Source organism: Megascapheus bottae, chromosome 14 (assembly GCF_031878675.1).
Source record: "Megascapheus bottae isolate mThoBot1 chromosome 14, mThoBot2.hap1, whole genome shotgun sequence".
Taxonomy (NCBI): domain Eukaryota; kingdom Metazoa; phylum Chordata; class Mammalia; order Rodentia; family Geomyidae; genus Megascapheus; species Megascapheus bottae.
This window is the reverse complement of record NC_143522.1, coordinates 53,092,405-53,113,976: the sequence shown is the minus strand read 5'-3', so window position 1 is coordinate 53,113,976 and position 21,572 is coordinate 53,092,405. Positions and strand designations below refer to the sequence as shown.

Here is a 21,572-nt window from a genome sequence, read left to right as displayed (position 1 = left end):
CTCTCTTAATTTCTTTTGAAACCAACACTTGCACACCTAGAAGCAGGCAGAACCAGGTTTGGAAAGATTCCTCCTTATGTCTCATGGGCAATACGCCATTTCCCCACATACCTCAGGCCTTATGCTTGCTTTCAAAGAAGAATCAGAAACTCATTCCTAATCTAATACTGACTGTCCTACGTTCTCCCCCAAGGAAATCATATATTAAATCAGACTCAAGTCTTACTGAAGCTAAGTGATTGGTGCCTCAAGAGTGGTATTTGAACTTGACTCTTAGGGAGGAAAAGTGGAAGTGGTGTAGATCTCTCCTCTCTTTCAGTCCTGGGGCTTGAACTCAGGGCATGGGAGGGCACTGTCTATGAGCTTCTTTTGCTCAAGGCTTAGCACTTTACCACTTGAGCCACAGCACCACTTCTGGCTTTTTCTGCTTATGTGGAACTGTGGGATCAAACCCAGGGCTTCATGCATGCAAGGAAAACACTCTACCACTAAGCCACATTGCAAGCCCCAGGTCTCTTTTTCTCTAAAGCATCCTTCCTTCCTTCCTTCCTTCCTTCCCTCCCTCCCTCCTTCCTTCCTTTCTTTTTTCTTTCTTTCCTTTTTTTGTTTTAACTCAAGCCTTGTGCACTGTACCTCAGGTTTTCTGCTACCATTTGAGCCACAGTTCCACATGCAGATTTTTGGTGATTTATTGGAGATAAGAGTCTTATGAACTTTCTTGCCCAAACCATGATCTTGGATCTCAGTGTCCAGAATAACTAGGATTATAGACGCCCAGTTCCAAAGCATTTTTTGGTGCTGGCTGATTCCCTTAGATGTTAAAGGGAGTTTGTTTTGTCTCCTTTCCTATTTCTAAAGCCTAGGGACTGATGTCTTACAAAATCTGCTCCACTGAAGCTGGATGTGTTCTCACAGTGGGATGCTTCCTTTGTGAGTGAGAGTGAAATTAAGGCTTTTATAAAAGAGCCTTCATTGGCCAGGAGTTTGGCACGAAGACAATGGTTTGATTCCTCGGTACCACATACATAGAAAAAGCTGGAAGTGATGTGGTGGCTCAAGTAGTAGGGTTCTAGACTTGAGAAAGCCCAAGGACAGTGCTTAGGCCCTGAGCTCAGGCACAGAACTGGCAAAAAAAAAAAAAAAAAAAAAAAAAGAGGCCTCAGTAGGGCACAAAGTCTCACATCTTTAATCCCAGGAAGATTACAGCTTGAGACCAGCCCTAACGAAATGTCAGTGAGACCACAATCTCAACCAATAGGTGGGCATAGTGGTACACACGTCATCCCAGCTACACAGGCAGTGTAGATAAGAGGATTGTGGCACAGGCCTGCCTGGGCATACGCATAACATCCTGTCCCCCAAAATAAAGCCAAAATGACTGGGATCATGGCTCAAGTGATAGAATGCCTACCTAGAAAGCACCACGTTCTAAGTTCCATTACAAAAGGGAAGGGATTGTACAACATTGGCTTCTCTTATCTTCCCTTTTCCCCACCATGCTTTCCTCTCCTCCACAGGGCACAGAATTTAAGGTACTGTCTGAAAGTTAAGAGTTTGAGCCTTAACTTGCTGTCACCTTGACCTCAAACTTCCAGCCTCCAGAACTGTGAGAAACTAAATTTCTGTACTTTGTAAACTACCCAGTCACAGCCATTTTGTTATGGAATTACAAAAATATTCTTCATTATTATCAAAGCTGCAACTTTGAAGCCGGGCATGGTGGCTCATGCCTGTGATCCTAGCTACTCAGGAGGCTGGAATCTGAGGATCTCGGTTCAAAGCCAGCCTGGGCACTAAAGTCTTCGAGACTCTTATCTCCAGTTGACCACTAGAAAACCAGAAGTGGTGCAGTGGCTCAAGGGTAAGGTGCTAAAGAGCTCAGAGACAGCACCCAGACCCAGAGTCCAAACCCTACCACTGACAAAAAAATTAAAAAAGAAATGAAAAGCAACTAATATACTTCTCTGGAAATGCATTCACTATCAGAAACCAAGTTTGCTCTTTCCTTGTCTTTACTTTCTGAAAATTGTGCACATACTATCCCAAATCACTTTAACAATTTCATTGGCTAGGAAATATCATAGATTTGTTATGGAGCCTCAGATGGGGTAAATGTTTGAATGGACAGATGGATAAGTGTGCATAGACTATTGTAATCACAATGATTGCTTTGAGGGAAAAGAAGTCGATCTTAGGTTCAAGTAGATTTTAGGGTAGGAGACTCCCTTTTCACTTGTACTCTTTTTTTTAAGTACTTAAATTTATGAGCATGTTTGTTGAAAATATATAAATGTAAGTGCTGTCTATAGCCTCCAGCCAAAGATTCTCAGGAACACAATTGTAGTCAAATAAAAGTAAGTTTATTGACTCATTTCCCAGAGGAAGAACAGACCCCAGGGAACTGTGGGGAGCCTCCGTGAGAGAATGAATTTACAGGACTTGGCTTCTGTGGGTACTTTGCAGAGAATCCAGAGAAGCCAGGCTGGGCTCTACATTGGATTTTGCCAGGTAGCAGGAGAAATTTCTGATCAGAATTTTCATCATAATTTCCTGTAAAGGGAGAGAAGAAAGGAATCCATTTAAAGGCGTTTCCAATTAAAAGGCAGCATTCACTTTCTGTGTGTGTGTGTGTGTGTGTGTGTGTGTGTGTGTGTGTGTGTGTGTGTAGCTTAAACTTAGGTCCTTGAAGCCCTCTTAGCTTTTTCTGCTCTAAGCTGATGTTCTACCACTTGAGCCACTGCTCTACTTTTGGCTTTTTGGTGGTTAATTAGAGTTAAGACTCTCACAGACATTTTCTGGTCCAGGATGGTTTGAACTATGATCTCTGCATCCTGAGTAGCTAGGATTACAGGAGTGAGCCACCAGTGTCTAGCATTATTTACTCTTTTTAGACATTCCAGGAGATCAGTATTTGGTCATTTTTATAGTGGATCGGTGATTTTCTTGTCTATGTTCAAATATGGTTACCGACAAAACACAGTTATTCTGTTTGTCTTGATGTCAGACTAGATCTTACCACGTTAAAGCCTGGCTTCCAGGGTCTGCTTTTCTCTTTTTAAACTAAGGCCTTCAGACATTAACACAATCTGTTACTCGGACTCTACTGCCTAAATGGTACCATATTGATCTCGTTATTTTTAAATTATTGATTCAACCAAGTAAAAATCACTGCAGCAACTTTCTTTGTGAGATACCCAAAGCTCTTTTTGTTTTGTTTTGCTTATTTGTTTGTTTGCACGGGTTCAGAGCTTGAACTCAGGACTTGAGCACTATCCCTTAGGTTCATTTTTTTTTTGTAGTTTATATAGGTAAGAATCTCATGGGCTTTCCTGCCTGGGCTGGCACTGAACTGGGATCTTCAATCTCAGCCTCGTGAGTAGCTAGGATTATAGGAGTGAACCAGCAGTACCCAATACCAAAGGTCTTTATTGGAATATACTCTAAAACTCCAGTGGCCAGGGCTTCTTGGAAGTAGGACATTCCTCTTTCTCCTAGAAGGCTAGAAAGGATTGGCCAGGCTCTCTGACTACTCATCAACACAGCAGTGAAGTCGCTAGGACGTATCAGTGGGCAAGCAGAAGTTAGCCAGGCACTGGTAGCTCACACCTGTAATCCTAGCTACTTAGGAGGCTGAGATCTGAGGATCATAGTTCTAAGAGACTTTTATCTCCATTTAGCCAGCAAAAAGTTGAATGTGAACTGTGGCTCAAGTGGTAGAGCACCAGTGTTGAATGAAAAAGCTAAAGGTCAATGCCCAGGCCCTGAGTTCAAGCTCCACTACTAACACTAGAAAAGAAAGACATGAGAATGCCAGCTCTACAGTCCTCTCCTCTGGCACTGTCCCTGTTCACCTCCAGAGTAAAAGAACTTCTGGGGTCATCACGATTGAAGATACAGGGAGCTAGGGAGCCTCGCATGGGCCGTTCTTATGGACAGGCCCACACTGAACCTCAACTAATCACGACTACATTGGCAAGTCCCCTTTTCCTTCTCTGGGTCTCAGGTGCCTCGCTGGCAAAATAGCAGGGGAGATGAAAGATCAGGGTAGAGTAGAAATGTTTTGCATGATCTTTTCCTGTTCCATCTTCCTTCATTCTGGGGTTCAGCTGTTCCAAGGATGGGTAGGTTTCAAGCATATCTAAAGGTCAGAAACCAGGTGCACTGGAGAGAAACCAGCAGATCTGACAGGAACATCACAGGCTTTTTCAGGCACGTGGGTTTGGATCCTTTAACTCCTTGGGAGACTGCACTTCCCCACACCTGCATGTACGCCTAGACCCCACTAAAGCGGCAAGGCAGGAGACATGACCTCCTGGAAAAGCTGGCATATGACCAGCTGATAAACTACAGGAGGATATGGAAGAGAAAAAAAAAAGCGGAGTGTTCTGGAATTGGCTTTATGTGCAAACTGTTGGGATCTGTTTTGTAGTTGGGGGATGGAATGCTATAATCTTGGCATGTCCTCAAAAATTCCTGTGCTGAAACTTAATCGCTAATTTTACAATTAAGAGGCAGAACCTCAGCAGTGTATAGATAGCTCATGCCTGAAATTCTGTTTATTCACAGGGTCAAAGATTTGAGGAGTGAGCATTAAAGACAGCCCAGCTAAGGAAACCTGTGAGACTCTTCTCTTCAATTAACCACCCAAAAGCTGAAGTGGCACTGGCTCAAGTGATAGAGTGCCAGCCTTGAAAAAGGTAAGGTATAACACCTGGGCCCTGAGTTCAAGCCCCAATACAGGAGGAAGAAAGAAAAGAAAATTCTTCAACTGTGGAAGTGGGTCAAATGTGCTCTCCCTGAACTATCTAGTTGGCCTAGATGATCAACTTTTATATGGAAAAGAATTGTTAAGAAAGAAAGAGAGCGGGATGACGATGATTAAATTAGAAAAACAGATCCTTGTTGAACAGGATCAAGACATTATAAAGGTCTTGGATAATGGCAACATTTTCTTCTCTTTCACCACACGAGGACACAGCAACAAGGCACTATCTTGGTACAGAGAAGTCTTTGCAGGACACCAAATGCACAGACCTTGAATTTGAACTTCTCATTCTCCAATACCACAAAACATGAAATTGTGTTCTGTATACATTTCCCATCATATGGTAGTCTGTGATAACAGTACTTACATACTAAGACAAGAGTGATGGTTTCCTTTGCTTAGAACTTCCATTTTCACTCATCCTGCCTGTTAGAAGAATCTCTTGGCTGGGGCCAGGGGCTCACACCTGTAATCCTGGATACTCAGATGGCCAACATCTCAGGATCATAGTTCAAAGCCAGCCTGGCTGGAAAGTCTGTGAGACTCTTATCTCCAATTTATCACCAAAAATCCAAAAGTGGAGCTGTGGCTCAAGTGGTAGAAGCACTAGCCTTGAGTGAAAAAGCTAAAGAACAGCCCTCAGGCCCTGAGTTCAAGTCCCTGTAGAGGCACAAAAGAAGGAGGAGGAAGATGAGGAGGAGAAGAAGGAGAAGAAACACTCCAGATATAGAAGGGAGACTGAACTGTTTAATTGGCCCAAAGGATCTCTTCTTTTATATGGAAGGACAATTCTGAGTGACCCAGGACACTCAGGTTCCAATATGCCTGGTACTCTGGCTAGGTTACTGTTGATATACCCAGTTGTTCAATTCCAAGGCACCATGTCACTTCCACTTGTAGTTTGCCTGTAGGCACTAAGGGACCCATCCTTTCCAACATTTTTATAAATTGTCTCCAGAAGCTGAGTCACAAGAAATGGGACAAAAGAGATCATGTATTTCTCCCCACCTTCAAAGACCTCACATTTTAAAACTGTTCTATTTACTTAGAGAAAAGTGAAGGCATTTTCTTTATATTAAGTGTGTAAATTGTATAGTACTAGTTGTTGTATTTAAATACTTATATTTTGTAGCTAGTAGAGCACTCAATTGTTGAAAGACCTTCAGTTCTTTTTATGTGCAATTAGTTAATGACAGTTTTTTTTTCTCTCTCTCTGATCCTTCTTCTCTGCCTTCCCATCCTTTTAATCCTCTGGTTTCTTCTAGTACTCACACCCCTAGGGACAGTCACAGGGACTGCTCAAAACCATTAATGGGATATTTGACATCAGCCCCTCCGGAAAATTTTCCAAACTCTATCCCTTGGGGAAGTGGACTAATTGCTATTTTGCGCACAGGAGAGATTCTGTTTCTCCCTGGAGCCCCTTAGAAGCAAGTGGTTGATGGGTATTTTGTCCCTTAAATGTATTTGAGACTGTGAGCTGTTCCTTCCTAGAGACCTGTAGCAAATACATTGAATGCCCCAGCTCATATCCTGTTGCCTTCATTCCCACTGCAGACATGACTGGGTGGGCTATTTCAGGTGTGCCTTCAGTCATTAGAAGGGGGAAGGTAAATAATCCTCAAAGCTACCCTGATACATGGAAGGTGAAATTTCTGCCATTCATTTATAACTGGCACCTTCTATTCCTTTTCGAAGACCCTGGTGACAGCACTTCGTTGCTCTCTCCATGGTGCACCCCCATGATGTTTTTTCCTGCTTCCTTGCTCACTCTCACCACTTTCTCCCTCATTTCCACTCCCTAGATCTCCTATCCAGACGTCTTTGCCTAGGCTCTGTCTTAAAGAGAAACCAGACTGAGTGCTGGTTACTCAGGCCTGTAATCTTAGCTGTCTAGAAGCCTGAGATCTGAGGATCAAAGTTCAAAGCCAGACTAGCTAGAAAAATCCAGGAGACCCTTACCTCCAATTAACTAGCAAAAAGATGAGAGTGGAGACATGGTTAAGTGACAGAGCACCAGCCTGGAGAAAAAAGCTAAAGGAGAAAGTGAAGCCCCGAGTTCAAGCTCCAATACCAGCACAAAGAGAGAATGAGACAGAGACCAGACCTGGTTATAGGTTTATTAAAATGAAATCGCTTTGTACAACTAATTGATATCAATAAAAAGGAAAGACAGAAAGACCAGACCAGAACAGAACAAAGCTGTAAGAAACAGCCGAAGTAACATTAGTCCTGTCACTTTGTTTCACGTGTTGGAGAGACAGACTTAGATTCAAACAAATCTCCAGTCTTGAGTTTTCTAACCTGTGTGTATGTGGACCAATTAATGTCTCTGGAGCAAGTAGCCATTAGAAAACATCAAAATGTGTTGATAAAATGATAGGCAGATAAAGTCACTTTCCTGGCTGGGACTTTCATTGAAATAGGTCTGAGATGTCAGAAGAGCATCTTTTTAGCCTTCAAGGGTTAAGTGAACAAAAACTGAACTTGAGTGCAGTCCCAGCCTACTTAGCTCCTTCCACTTCCTCTCCCACCTCCAGCCTATGTCAGGGCCCACTTGGCTGTGTCCTCCTTCCCATTTCCATCCTAATCCTATCTGTAACTCATTCCATCGACACATGTTTACTTCACTGTGTACTCTGCCAAGAGGATCATTAGCCTTAAATGGAAAGTGTCTTATTTTCTGTAGCTATAACTGATTACCACAAGTTGAGTCATTTATAGAGATTTAGCTGCTAGCTCAGGAGCCTGGAAATCAAAGAGCATCTAGCCAGGCCTTCAGCCCTCTAGCCCAGTATAAGCCATCTTCTTCACTACAGGAGAAGACAAAGCAAGCATACTCCATTCCAACAAAGCGTGGTGTCTCTCTTCTTAAAAGCCATCAATGCCATCCCCTGGCCCCATCCTCATGATCTCATCTCCTCCCAGAGGCCTACCTCCAGATGCCATCAATTCATGAATTTGAGTTTCCTACAAATTGATTTTTTGGGAGGACACAATGAAACCATAAGAGGACAATTTGTTTTTCCAAGCTCTTTACTGGTAATACTTCATCAGTAAACAAAGGGTTGGACATTTCATAGATTCTTGTCTTCATCTCATCCCACAGAGCTAAGCTGCCATAAAATGTCACATCGACCTCTCCAACCCAGCTACTCTGCCCTAGACCACCCCAGCAGGATACCTCTGCACCAAACCAGACCCTACATGCTGGCACTGCCCCCTCAGGCACCTTTCTGCCAGGTAAGCTCAGTCCTACAAGTAGATTCTGCGCAAAGAAAGCTGGAGATAGGCAAGTGAAAGCTACATTCTAGGACAAGGACACAGAATAGCCACTGCCATTGTGATCTGGGAAAGCAAACAAGGGAGGAGGCAAAGGAGGGAGGGAGCGGGGCAGAAAGAATGAAATAAGAAAGATGAAAAAGAGAGGGAGGGAGGGACAGACAGATGCATGGAGGGAGGAAGGGAGAGAGAGAATGGAAGAAGAAAGAGAAACCAAGAGAGAAGGAAGGCCGGGCACAGTGGCTCACGCCTGTAATCCTAGCTAATCAAGAGGCTGAGATCTGAGGATTGAGGTTCAAAGCCAGGCACTAAAGAATGTGAGACTCTTCTTTTTTCCAGTTGTGGGGCTTGAAATCAGGGCCTGAACATTGTCCTTAGATTTTCTCAAGGCTAGAACTCTACCACTTGAGCCTCAGCATCATTTCTGGGTTTTTTCTATGTATGTGGTACCTTGGAATTGAACCCGGGTCTTCGTGCATGCTAGGCAAGCACTCTACCACTAAGCCAAATTCCCGTGCCCAAGAACATGAGACTCTTATCTCCAGTTAACCACTAGAAAACTGGAAGTGGCGCTGTGGCTCCAGAGGTTGGGTGGTAACCTTGAGCTGAAGAGCTCAGGGACAATGCTCCAGGAAGGAGAAAAGACACACAAAAGAAGAAAAAAGGAAGTGGTGCTGTGGCTAAAGGGTTAGAGCAGTAGCCTTGCGCTGAAGAGCTTGGAGATGATGCCCGGGCCCAGGGTTCAAGCTCCACGACCAACCAACTAAAAAAATGTTTAGCCAGGCGAGGTGGCTCACACCTGTAATCCTCACTATTCAGGAGGCTGAGATCTATGCCATCTCTGGGCATACTAGAGTACCCATTAATTTAACACTTTTTTTTTTCAAGTTTTTCACAGGGGATCAGAGATGAGAGGGTTAACTTGAAATGGACACATATACAACAAATTGCTCCCAATGGAGAGTATAAGAGAATGACTCCTGCCAGGCGCGGAGTCTCATGCCAGAAATCCTAGCTACTCAAGAGGCCGAGATCTGAGGATCAAGGTTCAACGCTAACTCAGGCATAAAACGGCTTGAGACTCTTATCTCCAAATGGGAAGTGGGTCTGTGGCTCAAGAGTAAGATAGCCTTGAGCTGAAGAGCTCAGGGACAGCGCCCAGGCTCAGAGTTCCAGCCCCATGATCCCCCCCCCACACACACACAGACATAGAAAATGAATTCCTTCAGCAGCTCATGGAGGAAGTGGGGAGCCTGACTGAAGCTGCCAAATTCTCAGGCAGGCAAACTGGACATGATGTAGAGATCTATCTGGAAGAGAAGCTGGCTCTAAGAAGTTCAGCCCAGGAGCTGAGGTGGCCTGACTTCGTGAGAGGCGGAAGAAAGAACTTAGAGAGTGAGCAGGAAGGGAGCAGTGGCAGAACCAAGCACTACAATATCATGAGATCCTTCCCCTCGCTCTCCTGTAGCCATCCATAGTCAGGTTTAGACACAGAAACACAGGGGAAACTATAAATCTATGTTGAAAATGAATATGACTTATGGGTGGGGATGGGAGAGAAAAACTGGGAGAGCGAGGGAAAGGGTGACATTGTCCAAAAAGAAATGTTTTTTCTCTCTCTCCCTCCCCTCCCCCCCCCCCCCGCCCCGGCCATTCCTGGGGCTTGAACTCAGGGCCTGGGACAATGTCCTTAAGCTTTCTCAAGGATAGTGCTCTACCATTGAACCACAGCACTACTTCCAGCTTTTTCTTTTCCTTTTCCTTTTGGCCAGTCCTAGGGCTTGAACTCAGGGCCTGGGCACTGTCCTTGAGCTTTCTCAAAGCTTGCATTCTGCCACTTGAGCCATTGCACCACTTCTGGGTTTTTCTGTGTATGTGGTATCAAGAAATCGAACCCAGGGCTTTGTGCATGCTAGGCAAGCACTCTATCACTAGGCCATGCACCTGGCCTCTAAAAATGTACTGTTTACCTGACTTACATAGCTGTAACCTCTCTGGACACCACCTTTATAATAATAATTTAAAAATTATTAAAAAAACACCTTGTCTCTGCTCTTGAATGAGGAGAAGTTACTTCTCATTGTGTTCCTCTTTGATTTCCTGGAGTTTCTGAAAAGGAGTTAGGTAGGGGATGATTGAAGGACAGGAAGCGAGCGAGCTGACAGGAAGCCCTAGGTTCTCATGAAGGTCAGAACGTCTATTTGAAGTTGCTCTCTCACTGAAGGGCAGAGGGCTACACATGAGGCTGGGTCTGGAAGCCTCTGTCATGGCAGCCTTTAAGCCTTTGGTTACCAGGAGGCCCGGGAGATTTTAAAGGAGATGGTAGGGCAGTGAGCAGAAGGACATCAGGGTTGGCTCACTCTGGCCTGAATGTGGCTCCTCTGTCAGGCTCTCATTGAAAGGAGCAAGAGAAAAGAATAAGATGGCCAGGCCTGGTGGCTCATGCCTAGAATCCTAGCTACCCAGAAGGCTGAGATCTGAAAATCAAGATTCAAAGCCAGCCCAAGCACAAAAGTCTGTGAGGCTCTTATTTCCACTAGAGAAACGGTGCTGTGGCTCAAAAGGTAGGGGGTAGCCTTTAGCTAAAGAGCTCAGGGACAGCACCCAGGCCCAGAGTTCAAACTCCATGACTGACAAAAAAAAAAAAAGTAGAATGTGGCCTACTAGTAGAGTGCTTGCCTAGTATGCTCAAAGCCTGGGTTCGATTCCTCAGTACCACATACACAGAAAAAGCCAGAGGTGGTGCAGTGGCTCAAGTAGTAGAATGCTAGCCTCAAGAACTCTCAATGACAATGCCCAGGCCCTAAATTCAAGTCCTAGGACTGGGGCAAAAAAATAGAATGAAAATATGTGGTGAAGATTCAAGAGACCAGCAAGGTGTTGGTAAAGCAACAAAAACCTAGCAACAGCGATTTCTGATATGAAGGCTCAGAGGAGGAGTCAGAGCTGATGGTTAAGGAAGAAGGGGGCATTACCTCACAATTGTTGGGGCTTTAGGGGGGGCTTAGGAAAGACACAGACTCTGCCACTGTGGCCCTTCTAAGGGAGGACCAGAAAGGTGTGTGGCACAGACCCTGGGTGAAACCTGAAGAAGGAGGCTCACATGAGGCATGGAGGTCAGCCTGGCCCCGTGCAGGGTGGAGAAGGCTGGAATGTGATTTGTAGACACTGATTTTGTCCATCAGACACTATTTCTACTTGTGTGTCTTGGAGTCCAGGTATGTCAGCATCTTTTCATGAAAGAATTTTAGCAACTCTATTCTTTCTCGTGTTGATTTGTTTCTGTGCCAGTATTGGGTCTTGAACCCAGGACCAGGGTGCACTCCTTTAGCTTTTCACTCCAGGCTGGCACTGTCACTTGAGCCACGTGGCTCCCCTTGTGGCTTTTTGCTTTGGTTGTGGTGTTGCTGGTGTTGATTTGAGAAGAGGAGTCTCATATTGGACTGCCTGGGCTGACTTTGAAACCACAATCCTCAGGTCTCAACCTCCTGAGTAGCTCAGATTACAGGCATGAGCCAGTGGCACCCAGATTCTTGCGTTTAATTGACCAGCCTCAATGGAATTCCTGCTCCTTTGCATCCCATGATGCTTTGTGTGTCCTGCCTTTATTCCCTTTTTTCTCAATGGATGACCCCAGCTTCACTGCCCCTAACATTTTCTTCATCTACCTATTGACACTAGAACACTATGACACGTATTAACACTATGGCTCTATGATTTATCTTTATAGAATTTTTATTGTTATTATAAAGATGATGAATGTACGATTTATTTTTTAGAAAGTTCATTGTGCTCTTCCCCTGCTTCATGTTAGCTCTGCAGGGCAGAGATCTTCATTTTGTTCCCTGTTATACCCTGAGTTCCTGGAACAGTGCCTGGCATGGAGAGGGGTAGAGGCCTGAGGCGGCCACTTGGCAGAAGAATACATTATGCATGCATGAATACATTCTGCCTCATTTATTGATGAGTCTCTTACCTGCTGTTTTCCCACCCTGCTGAAGGAACTTGAGGGAGGTCAGTTCTTATTTAGACTGGTGTCCTCCCAGGCGCCTGGCACAAGGAATGGCTTGTATCAGCAATAGAAACAGAATTGTTCTCACAAGCAGGAACCATCCTCCAACCTTCTGGGGAGGAGGCGAGACTTTGATGATGAGTGCCCTGGATTCCATTCCTCACTCTGGACCAGTCCTAGACAAGTCACCAATGGCAAGATAGGAGTTCTCAGAGCATGGATGACTTGGAACCGTGGACAGTACAAAGGGACTTTTCTCAAAGGGGGAAACTCTTGGGTTATCCCCAAAAGGGACTCACTGACTATTGTTACTTATCAACATTTGATGTTTTCAGACTATAATTATATGCAAACTTTAGTGCAATTATTTTACCTTCAGATTCTCAAATGTTTGTATGGCCTAGAAAATGTTAAGTGCTTTTGGCCTAGAGAATGCCAGAGGCAAGGGGAGTACCAGTGGCTCATCCTAGCTACTCAGGAACCTGAGATCTGAGAAGCCCCACTTTGAAGCCAGCCCAGACAAATCTGTGAGAGACTTTCATCTCCAATTGACTAGCAAAAGGACTGGAGGTGTGGTTCAAGTAGTAAAGTGCCAGCCTTAAATGAAAAAGGCAAGCAAAAGTGTGAGACCTTGAGTTCAAACACACACACACACACACACACACACACACACACGCACACACACGCGCACGCGCACACACACACACACACACACACACACATACACACGCACGCACGCACAGAGTTAATGCCAGAGAGAACTTGGAATCCTTCATCTCATCACCCACCGCAGTCCTGCTTGGCTGCCCACAGACTCTGTTCAGAGGGCAGGACACAAAGCCAGCTGGGAAGCAATACACTCACTCTCGACCGTGATGTGTTTACCACAGGAGACAAACAGGCCTAGCCCTCACCATGCTGCCCTTGGTTTCATCTTTTCCAGAAACTTCCAGATCTGAAGTTTAAGCTTATTTGAGGAAAAAAATACTCGAAGCCCAAATTTCAGGGATCCTCAGAGACCTAAACCCTTGCTGTTTCCCCTTAAGGTAGCACCCACCCCATGAAATCTGTAAGTTCACACCCCAGGCTGACCCGCTGAACCCCTTGTATCCTAGCTGGCATCACCAAATCGATGGTGGTCGTGTAGTGGGATCCTGAGGATGAAAAGACTGAGGAGGTTTCTTCTTCCTTGAGCCTTGCACAAGCTGAGTTGGCTAAGCTGCAAACTTTGTGCCCAGACTGTCATTGTTGGGCTCCTAGGCCTGGCCCCCAGGCCCAGTCCTCCAGCTGTGGGACTCTACGGAGCCTAAGGGAGACGCCTGCCACTACATTGTTCGCACTAGTGATGTCACTGGTGTCTGGAGAAACACAGGAAGGATGCAGTCTTCTCCACATCCTCAGGCTGCCCAATCCCAGACAGAAGAAGAACACAGCATCAGTCACTTATACTCGGGTGTGCTGCTCTGGAACTCACAGGCCATGGGTAGAAGTGGACTTCATGGGAGAATGGGGGTACTCAGAGAGTGCCTCACACCTTCCAAGGTCATATGGATCCTAGGGTTCAGCAAAATGAAGCATTGGCAGGCAGAGAAGGCACCAAGTTTCCAAGGCCCACTCGCCCCTGCAGCTGCTGCTCCTCCTTGATGGCCCCATAAAGCCTTGTTCTTATGTATCTGAGCAAAGAGAAGAGATGAGTCAGTGCTGCTAAAACATCAAGACAGACAAGAGACCCAAGGCAGCCACTTGTCAGAACACCTTGGCAAATCTCCCTTCTCAGGGTTGATGGAATGGGCTAAACAATAGTGAGGACCTCAACCAAAAACTCTCAGTGGTCCCCTTTATTCCTTAGTCACTGTGAAGGGCTTCCATTAAGCCAGGCTAGGGTAGAGGAAGAGGGGTATGGATAGCCCATCCTAGCTACTTAGCTGAAGTCTTAATAATTCCTGGAAGCAGACAGTTCACCGGGATGCTTTAAAGGCCAGTTCCAGTGCCAGCATCGTGGTAAGGCCCAAGAGGCCTGACCTGGACTTTGTAAGTGTCCAACTTCTGGAAAGAGAATTTAAAACCTGACTAGGTGCCAGGCCTAGAATCTAGCTCCTCGGGAGGCTGAGATCTAAGAATCACACTTTGAAGCCAGTCCAAGTAGCAAAGATACTCATCTCCAATTAACCATCAAAAAGCCAAAAGTGGAACTGTGGCTCAACTGGTAGAGAGCTAGCCTTGAGCAAAAAACTTAAGGGAAGGCCAGGAGTTTGGCCTAGTGGTAGAGTGCTTGCCTAGTATGCATAAAGACCTGGGTTCAATTCCTTGGTACCACATACATAGAAAAAAGCTGAAAGTTGTGCTGTGGCTCAAGTGGTAGAACCCTAGCCTTGGGAAAGCCCAATGACAGTGCTCAAGACCTGAGTTCAAGCCCCAGAACTGGCCAAAACAATAACAAAAAAAAAGAAAGAAAAAAAAAAGGAAGGAAGGAAATAACTTTGGGGCCGGGAGTTTGGCCTAGTGGTGGAGTGCTTGCCTAGCACACACAAAGACCTGGGTTTGATTCCTTGGCAGCACATACTTAGAAAAAGCCAGAAGTGGTGCTGAGGCTCAAGTGGTAGAGTTCTAGCATTGGGAATAATCCAAGAACAGTGCTCAGGCCCTGAGCTCAAGCCTAGGACTGGCAAAAAAAAAAAAAAAAAACTTAAGGGAGATAGTGCCCAGGCCCTGAGCTCAAGACCCAGGACCAATACCAAAACAGAAAGTGATTAGGATTTTTAGGGGAGAAGAACAAATCAGTTGGATTTTTCATCTACAAATCACAGCTGGACATACTTGCCTGCTCTAGTCTGAGAATAGAATCTGGATCTTGGGGACCCAGCAGCCACATTGGCACTAGCTTAGGACAGGTGGAAGAAGATAGGAAGAAGGCAGGATCTGTTCTGGGCCCTGTCTGTATTGGAACGCTGGAAAATGGAACCAGAGGCATGGATTCCTTCATGTTTCATGCTGAAGTCAGCCCTTCAGTGGGGAACTCTGGGGACCAGCAAACAGGAGAGAGGCAGAGCCAGGGAGCTAGCTGAGCTTCTTCCACCAGCTCTGAATGGATTCCCAAGACCCTCTCCTCTCCTGAGGTTCCTGTGCTGTAACAGCAGGCCCTGGCAGCAGCAGGCCTACTTGTCTCTGAGAATGTAGGCCGATGCTACTTTCTGGTTTGTGGGTAAATCTGGCTCGTGCACTCTTTCTGATTTCTTTACTTTTTTGTATTCATTCATTCAGAAAATATTTATTGATCACTAGCTGTGTGCTAGGCACGGTTCATTTGCACATCCTTTTGTGAGGGCAAACATTAGTCATTGGATTTCTCTGGCTGGATCCTGAAGCTGAGATCCCTTTCTAGATTTTGGGATCCCCACTGTCCTCATGGCTGCTCTCAGGATGGGATGCAGCTAGCAGCCCTGCGCAAATCCACTACCTCCTCAAAATCCTCATGGGTTTCTTTTCTGGCTCCTGTTCTACCCACGCCTTTGCTCCACGTCCCTCTGACAGTATAGATGGAAGAGGACTAAATCTTAGCTTTTCATCACTAGCATTCTCCACCCTGCCCCAAGCTCTGGGCCAAAGCCTTGCCCACCTGCTGGCCTTGGAGTGGTGCTCTGCCTCCCCATGCCCTGTGCTCTAACATCGCCACAGGCCGGGCCCCTCCTCCTCTCTGTCCTCATCTGGATGCTGTCCCCTCCCTCCTCAGAGATGATTTGAAATCTGAGCTCCCTGTAGCCACAGCTGAGCAACCTCCTGGCCATTTAGCTGGTACGTAATGTCTCTCAACGATTGGTTGTATTGTGTGGCTGAGATTTCATCGCTAACATTCTCATAACCCCCCTGAGCCACTTTCCTTTTCAGTGTGTCAGTTCATGGGCTTGTGGCTATTTTTCTCAGACCTGTTAGAAGCCTTCACTCCTGTAGCTTGGGACACATGCTGGCAATTGACCTCTCTCTCTCTCTCTCTCTCTCTCTCTCTCTCTCTCTCTCTCTCTCTCTCTCTCTCTCTCTCTCTCTCTCTCTCTCTCTCTGATGCTTCTCTATTCTCCAGGAGCTTGGTTTTCAACAAGTAATTCTGCACCACTGGACAAAAAGCACTGATGGAGTAATTGTACCCCAATCACATCTGTACCACCTTGGAGGTAAAACTGTCACAAAATGAGTTTTGAATTTGCTCCATTCTCTGCTTTTAACTGAGTGCAATTTTTATGAAGCGTCCTGTGAGAAGAATTCCTTAACATTCATCTTATCCTCTGGCCACTTTTGAGGATCATCCCACAGCACATCTCATTCTCTCCAGTGGTTAAAAAACTTCTATCCTGGGGCCAGGAGTTTGGCCTAGTGATAGAGTGCTTGCCTAACATGCACCAAGACCGGGGTTCAATTCCTTGGTACTACATACATAGAAAAAAGCCAGAAATGGTGCTGAGGCTCAAGTGGTAGGACTCTAACCTTGAGAAAAAGACCAAGGACAGTGCTCAGGCCCCGAGTCCAATCCCAGGACTGGCAAAAAAAAAAAATACTTCTATCCTACAGGGAACTCGAGAAACTGATCCCTCCCAAACCCAACAAACCAATCACTAAATGGGCAAGGGAACTAAAGAGACTTATCAAAAGAGGTTAAAATGGCAGAAAAGCATATGAGAAAATGCTCATCATCCATGGTCATAAAGGAAATGCAAATGAAACCAACCCTAAGATACCACCTTACCCAATTAGAATCCTTACCCAATTAGAATGGCCAAGATTCTGAACTCAGACAATGACAGATGCTGGCTGGGTTGTGGAGAAAAAGGAACCCTACTGCACTGCTGGTGGGATTGTAAACTAGTTCAGCCACTCTGGAAAGCAGTGTGGAGGTTTCTTAAAGAACTGAAAATAGACCTTCCCTACGATGCCGCCATACCACTCCTGGGCATCTATCCTGAACATCATGACCCAGGATATGATAAGGACACCTGCTCAGCTATGTTCATCTCTGCACTATTCACAATAGCCAGGCAATGGAAACAATCCAGATGTCCTACTGCAGATGAATGGATACAAAAAACGTGGTATAGGGGCTGGGAGTTTGGCCTAGTGGTAGAGTGCTTGCCTAGCATGCACGAAGACACGGGTTCGATTCCTCGGTACCACATACATAGAAAAAAGTCAGAAATGGTGCTGAGGCTCAAGTGGTAGAGCTCTAGCCTTGAGAAAGTCCAAGGACAGTGCTCAGGCTCTGAGCTCAAGCCCAGGACTGGCAAAAAAAAAAAAAGATAATTCCTAAAAAGCACTTATTAAAGAAAAAATGTGGTACATTTACACTATGGAATCCTACACAGCCAACAGACAAGATAAAATAATGGCATTTGCAGGGAAGTGGATGAATCTAGAGCGAATCATGTTGAGTGAGACAAGTCAAGACCAAAGGCGCATGGTATCCTTAATATGTGGACATTAGATCCAAACAGTACAAGAGCGAGGACTCAATATTTGTGAACTCGATGCCATGGACATGGTACTGGAAACATAAACATAACTACATAGAGGAAAATTTATGACTGTATAGACATAATGTGTTATTACATAGATTAATATGTATCTATGACATACAAACCCTCAACCTAACTTTAATTATGTTCTAAAATCTAAGTGCCAGTGATTGTATATAGAATACTTGCTTGTTGAATACATCATTTGAAATATGATGTAAAAAGCAATGTTAATAAATTCTTTAAATAAAAAAGCAAATGAAAAGACTGCACTTATATTTTAGACCAAAAAGATTTAAAACAAAACAAAAAAACTTTTTTTTTTTTTTTTTGCCAGTCCTGGGCTTGAGCTCAGGGGCCTGAGCACTGTCCTTGGACTTTCTCAAGGCTAGAGCTCTACCACTTGAGCCTCAGCACCACTACTGGCTTTTTTTTTTCTATGTAATGTGGTACCGCTAGGCAAGCACTTTAACCACTAGGCCAAACTCCCGGCCCCAACAAAAAAACTTTTATCCTACCACCACAACCTTGCCAAGGACTCACAGATTCCTACCCAAGACCTCTTCATACGTATAGTTTATCACCCTGCTTTAGATTAGTTTAGTTTAATTTTTGTCCATTGTGGGGCTTGAACTCAGGGCTGGGGGCTTGTCCCTGAGCTTTTGTGCTCAACCCTACCACTCTACCACACCGAATCACAGCACCACTTCCAGTTTTCTGGTGATTCACTGTAGGTAAGAGTCTCTCACTTTCTGCTCAGGCTGGCTTCAAATTTTGATCCTCAAATTTCAGCCTTCTGAGTAGCTAGGGTTACAGGTGTGAATCACTGCCACCCAACTATCAACTTCTTTCCTTGGGAACATCATGATAGTACCAAGAAATCATGATCCAGGCCACCTCTGCCAGATGTGAGAGTCACCCTGTCACTGATAATGGTCATTGATAATGGTCACCAAATGAGCTGCAGCCACTCTCGATCTCCCTGCCCTTGTTAGAGTGAGTCTGGGAAGATGGAGTGGAAAAAAAAAACCTGTGGTATGAGCCTTGTGCTATCCCTCCTTGTTCTTTTTTTTTTTTTTTTTTTTTTTGCCAGTCCTGAGGACTGAACTCAGGACCTGAACACTGCCCTTGGACTTTCTCAAGGCTGGCATTCTGCCACTTGAGCCACAGCACCACTTGCAGCTTTTTCTATGTATGGGCTACCTAAGAATGGAACCCAGGTCTTCGTGTATGCCAGGCAAGCACTCTACCACTAGGCCACACTCCCAGCCCTTGCACTTATTTTTGTACACTTGTTTTTCCTATTTTCCATTTCTTCACATGTAATATCTACTTGGTTTGCTTTGTTCTGTTGCATTATAAATATGCCTTCTATTCATTCTGTTGGAACAAAGCAAGACCGTAAACAAAGGAGCCTCAGAGAGACGAAGACGACTCTTCTAGAATTCTCCCCCATCTCCCAGCATGCTTCTCTTGCAGCACACATACCTTCACAGTGCTTTTCAATGGTCCCTGCTTATTGCTTCTTTCGGCTCAGCCAGAAATAGTCCCGTTTCTTTAAAAAGCATGGGCACTATCTCTATTCACCCCATTTCTGAACAATTCACATTTGTTTCACTTACAGATCTATCCTTTAGCTTGCCTGCCTGTGAAATGAAGAGCTAGCTGAAGCATTTCTTGACTTGGTCTGAGAGGGTATTGGTCTTTCACAGTGGCATCCATTTATACCTGCTGCCTAAATTATAGATCATAAAGACTGAATGAAGCCATGTGAGCAGATGTGAGCCGACCACACTGCTCCTTCTCCCAATCAGATCTACTCTGAGGTCAGATCCTGAGGGGAAACCTGAAGTCCCTGGTCCCTCTGCTGTGCTAGCTGATGGCCCACACAGAGAAGAGGGGGGTGAGATTATAGGGTGAAGGTGGGGCTGGTAGGAGCTGGGGAGACTGAGGCACAGGGTAGCATCTGGAGAATACATGAGGACAACACGAAGGAGGTGGGGGTCAGGAAAGGTCTTTCAAAGATCTCCGTATTTCCTCTCTCCCTCTGCCTACCTAGCCTTGGAGAACAGTCTAGGGGATGAACATGGAGACGATACTTGTGAGAGCGAGGATGGAATCCCAGCACTGCCATTCACTGGCTGTTACTAAACGTTTTTCTGAGCCTCAGTTTCCTCATGTGAAATAAGTTAATAATATTGCCATTAGAGGATTGCATTGCTTAATGACTACATCGTGGTGCTCTGATCGATGCTAATGTATGAGCATGATCTGTCCTCTTGTCTAGCTCTCTCGGGACTGATGGCATCATTCTGCTCTCTTCCATTTCCACTTCTGCACCATTTGTAGTAAGTATTTGGTCCTTTGGTTCCTGGGTGGCGTTAGCGTAAAGGGGTATAAGAAAGGGGTACAGGAGAGAATGGAGGCCTCACCCTCCCGGAGCAGGCCCCGTGAGAACCTCACTGGTTACATGGTTACAGGCAGCCTTTACAAAGGAAGGGTTGCCAGGCACTGGTGGCTCATGCTTGTAATCCTAGCTACCCAAGAGGCTGAGATCTGAGACTCTCAGTTCAAAGCCAGCCAAGGCAGGAAAGTCCATGAGATTCTCATCTCCAATGACTAAGCAGAAAACCGGAAGTGGTGCTGTGACTCAAATGGTAGACGGCTAGAGAGCAGGCATCCTGGATGAGTCCAGGGGAGGCTCTCTGGCCCTGCCTGTCATCACAGTGTAGGCTCCTCACTTTCCAGAAAGCCTCAGCTCCCACTTACTTACTGCTCCGCTGGGACTGAGGTGGGATGCAAAAGCTTTGTGTCTTTCCAGCTTTTGCTCTCTCACAGTGGCCACCAGTCAGTCTCTCCCCGTCCTTGACCTTCCCCATATGGCACAGGGTTCCAGTCCTGCCAAGCCCCTCCCCCTCCAGCTTGGCCATGCCACTGTCCTTTTCTGCTGCTTCCGGCTACCAGTGACCCCATGGGCCCCATCCTAAGGCAGACACTGCTGTAAGGACCATAAAGGGGAGGTGATGGCTGTAAGTGAGCTGCACTCCTCTCCACCATTCTTCCTCTTTCTACCCAGAAACAGAAAGGAAAGGGCCACCTGCTCTGCTGCTCTATGTCCTTTTGGGAGAGCTGGGGCCCTGTGTGGGGTGAGCAAGCACTTTGCTCAATGAGCTCAATGGTCACCGCTGTAACCGGACGCCTTCCCGGGCTGTGGAGAGCTCAGTACAGAGAGAAGACAGCACGAGGGCTTCCAGATTGCCTCGGGGACTATGGTGACCAGATCTGGGCCCCTTGCTGCTGAATCAGCCCTGAAAGAAAGAATCCATTTTAACCTCACAGATGGCATCAGCCAGCACAAAGGTAATCTGGTCTCCACCATGCCAGACAGACAAGGCCAGCAGCAGAGAGTGGCAGGGAGCCAGCTACTCAGAGTGAATTTCAAACAGCCGAGTGTCAAGCCAGGAATCTGCTCCACGAAAATCCTCTAGTAATAAACTGACATATAAGCCAGGCGCCAGTAGCTCACATGTGCAATCCTAGCTACTCAGGAGGCTGAGAAAAAGCCAGAAATGGATCTGTGGCTCAAGTGGTAGAGAACTATCCTTGAGTGAAAAAGCTTAGAGGCAGAGTCCAGGCCCAAGTTCAAGCCCTGGAACATGAACACACACACACACACACACACACACACACACACTTGCAACAACTTGACATCTGGAAGATAAGGATTATTTTTCTATTCTTTTTTTGTTGTCAGTCATGGGGGCTTGAACTCAGGGCCTGGGCACTGTCTCTGAGCTGTTTGGCTCAAGAGAAAATAACTATGCCATACAAGAATGCCAGTGGTACTAGGCATAGTGGCACAAAGCCTGTCATTCTACCTATATGGAATATTTTTTTGCCAGTCCTGGGCCTTGAATTCAGGGCCTGAACACTGCCCTTTGGCTTTCTCAAGGCTAGAACTCTACCACTTGAGCCACAGCACCACTTCTGGCTTTTTTCTATGTATGTGGTACTG

The 21,572-nt window shown here is 45.7% G+C and overlaps 1 long non-coding RNA gene across 1 annotated transcript in view; it reads left to right on the top strand.

The window, feature by feature from the left end:
- LOC150055316 (uncharacterized) overlaps window positions 1–16,399 on the top strand; it is a 129,033-nt gene extending 112,634 nt beyond the window's left edge. The window contains exons 2-4 of the long non-coding RNA XR_016537695.1: window positions 4,567–4,697; window positions 7,875–8,008; window positions 16,135–16,399. This is a non-coding gene — a long non-coding RNA (uncharacterized LOC150055316). The remainder of the gene's footprint in view (window positions 1–4,566; window positions 4,698–7,874; window positions 8,009–16,134) is intronic.
- The last annotated feature ends 5,173 nt before the right edge of the window (window positions 16,400–21,572 follow it).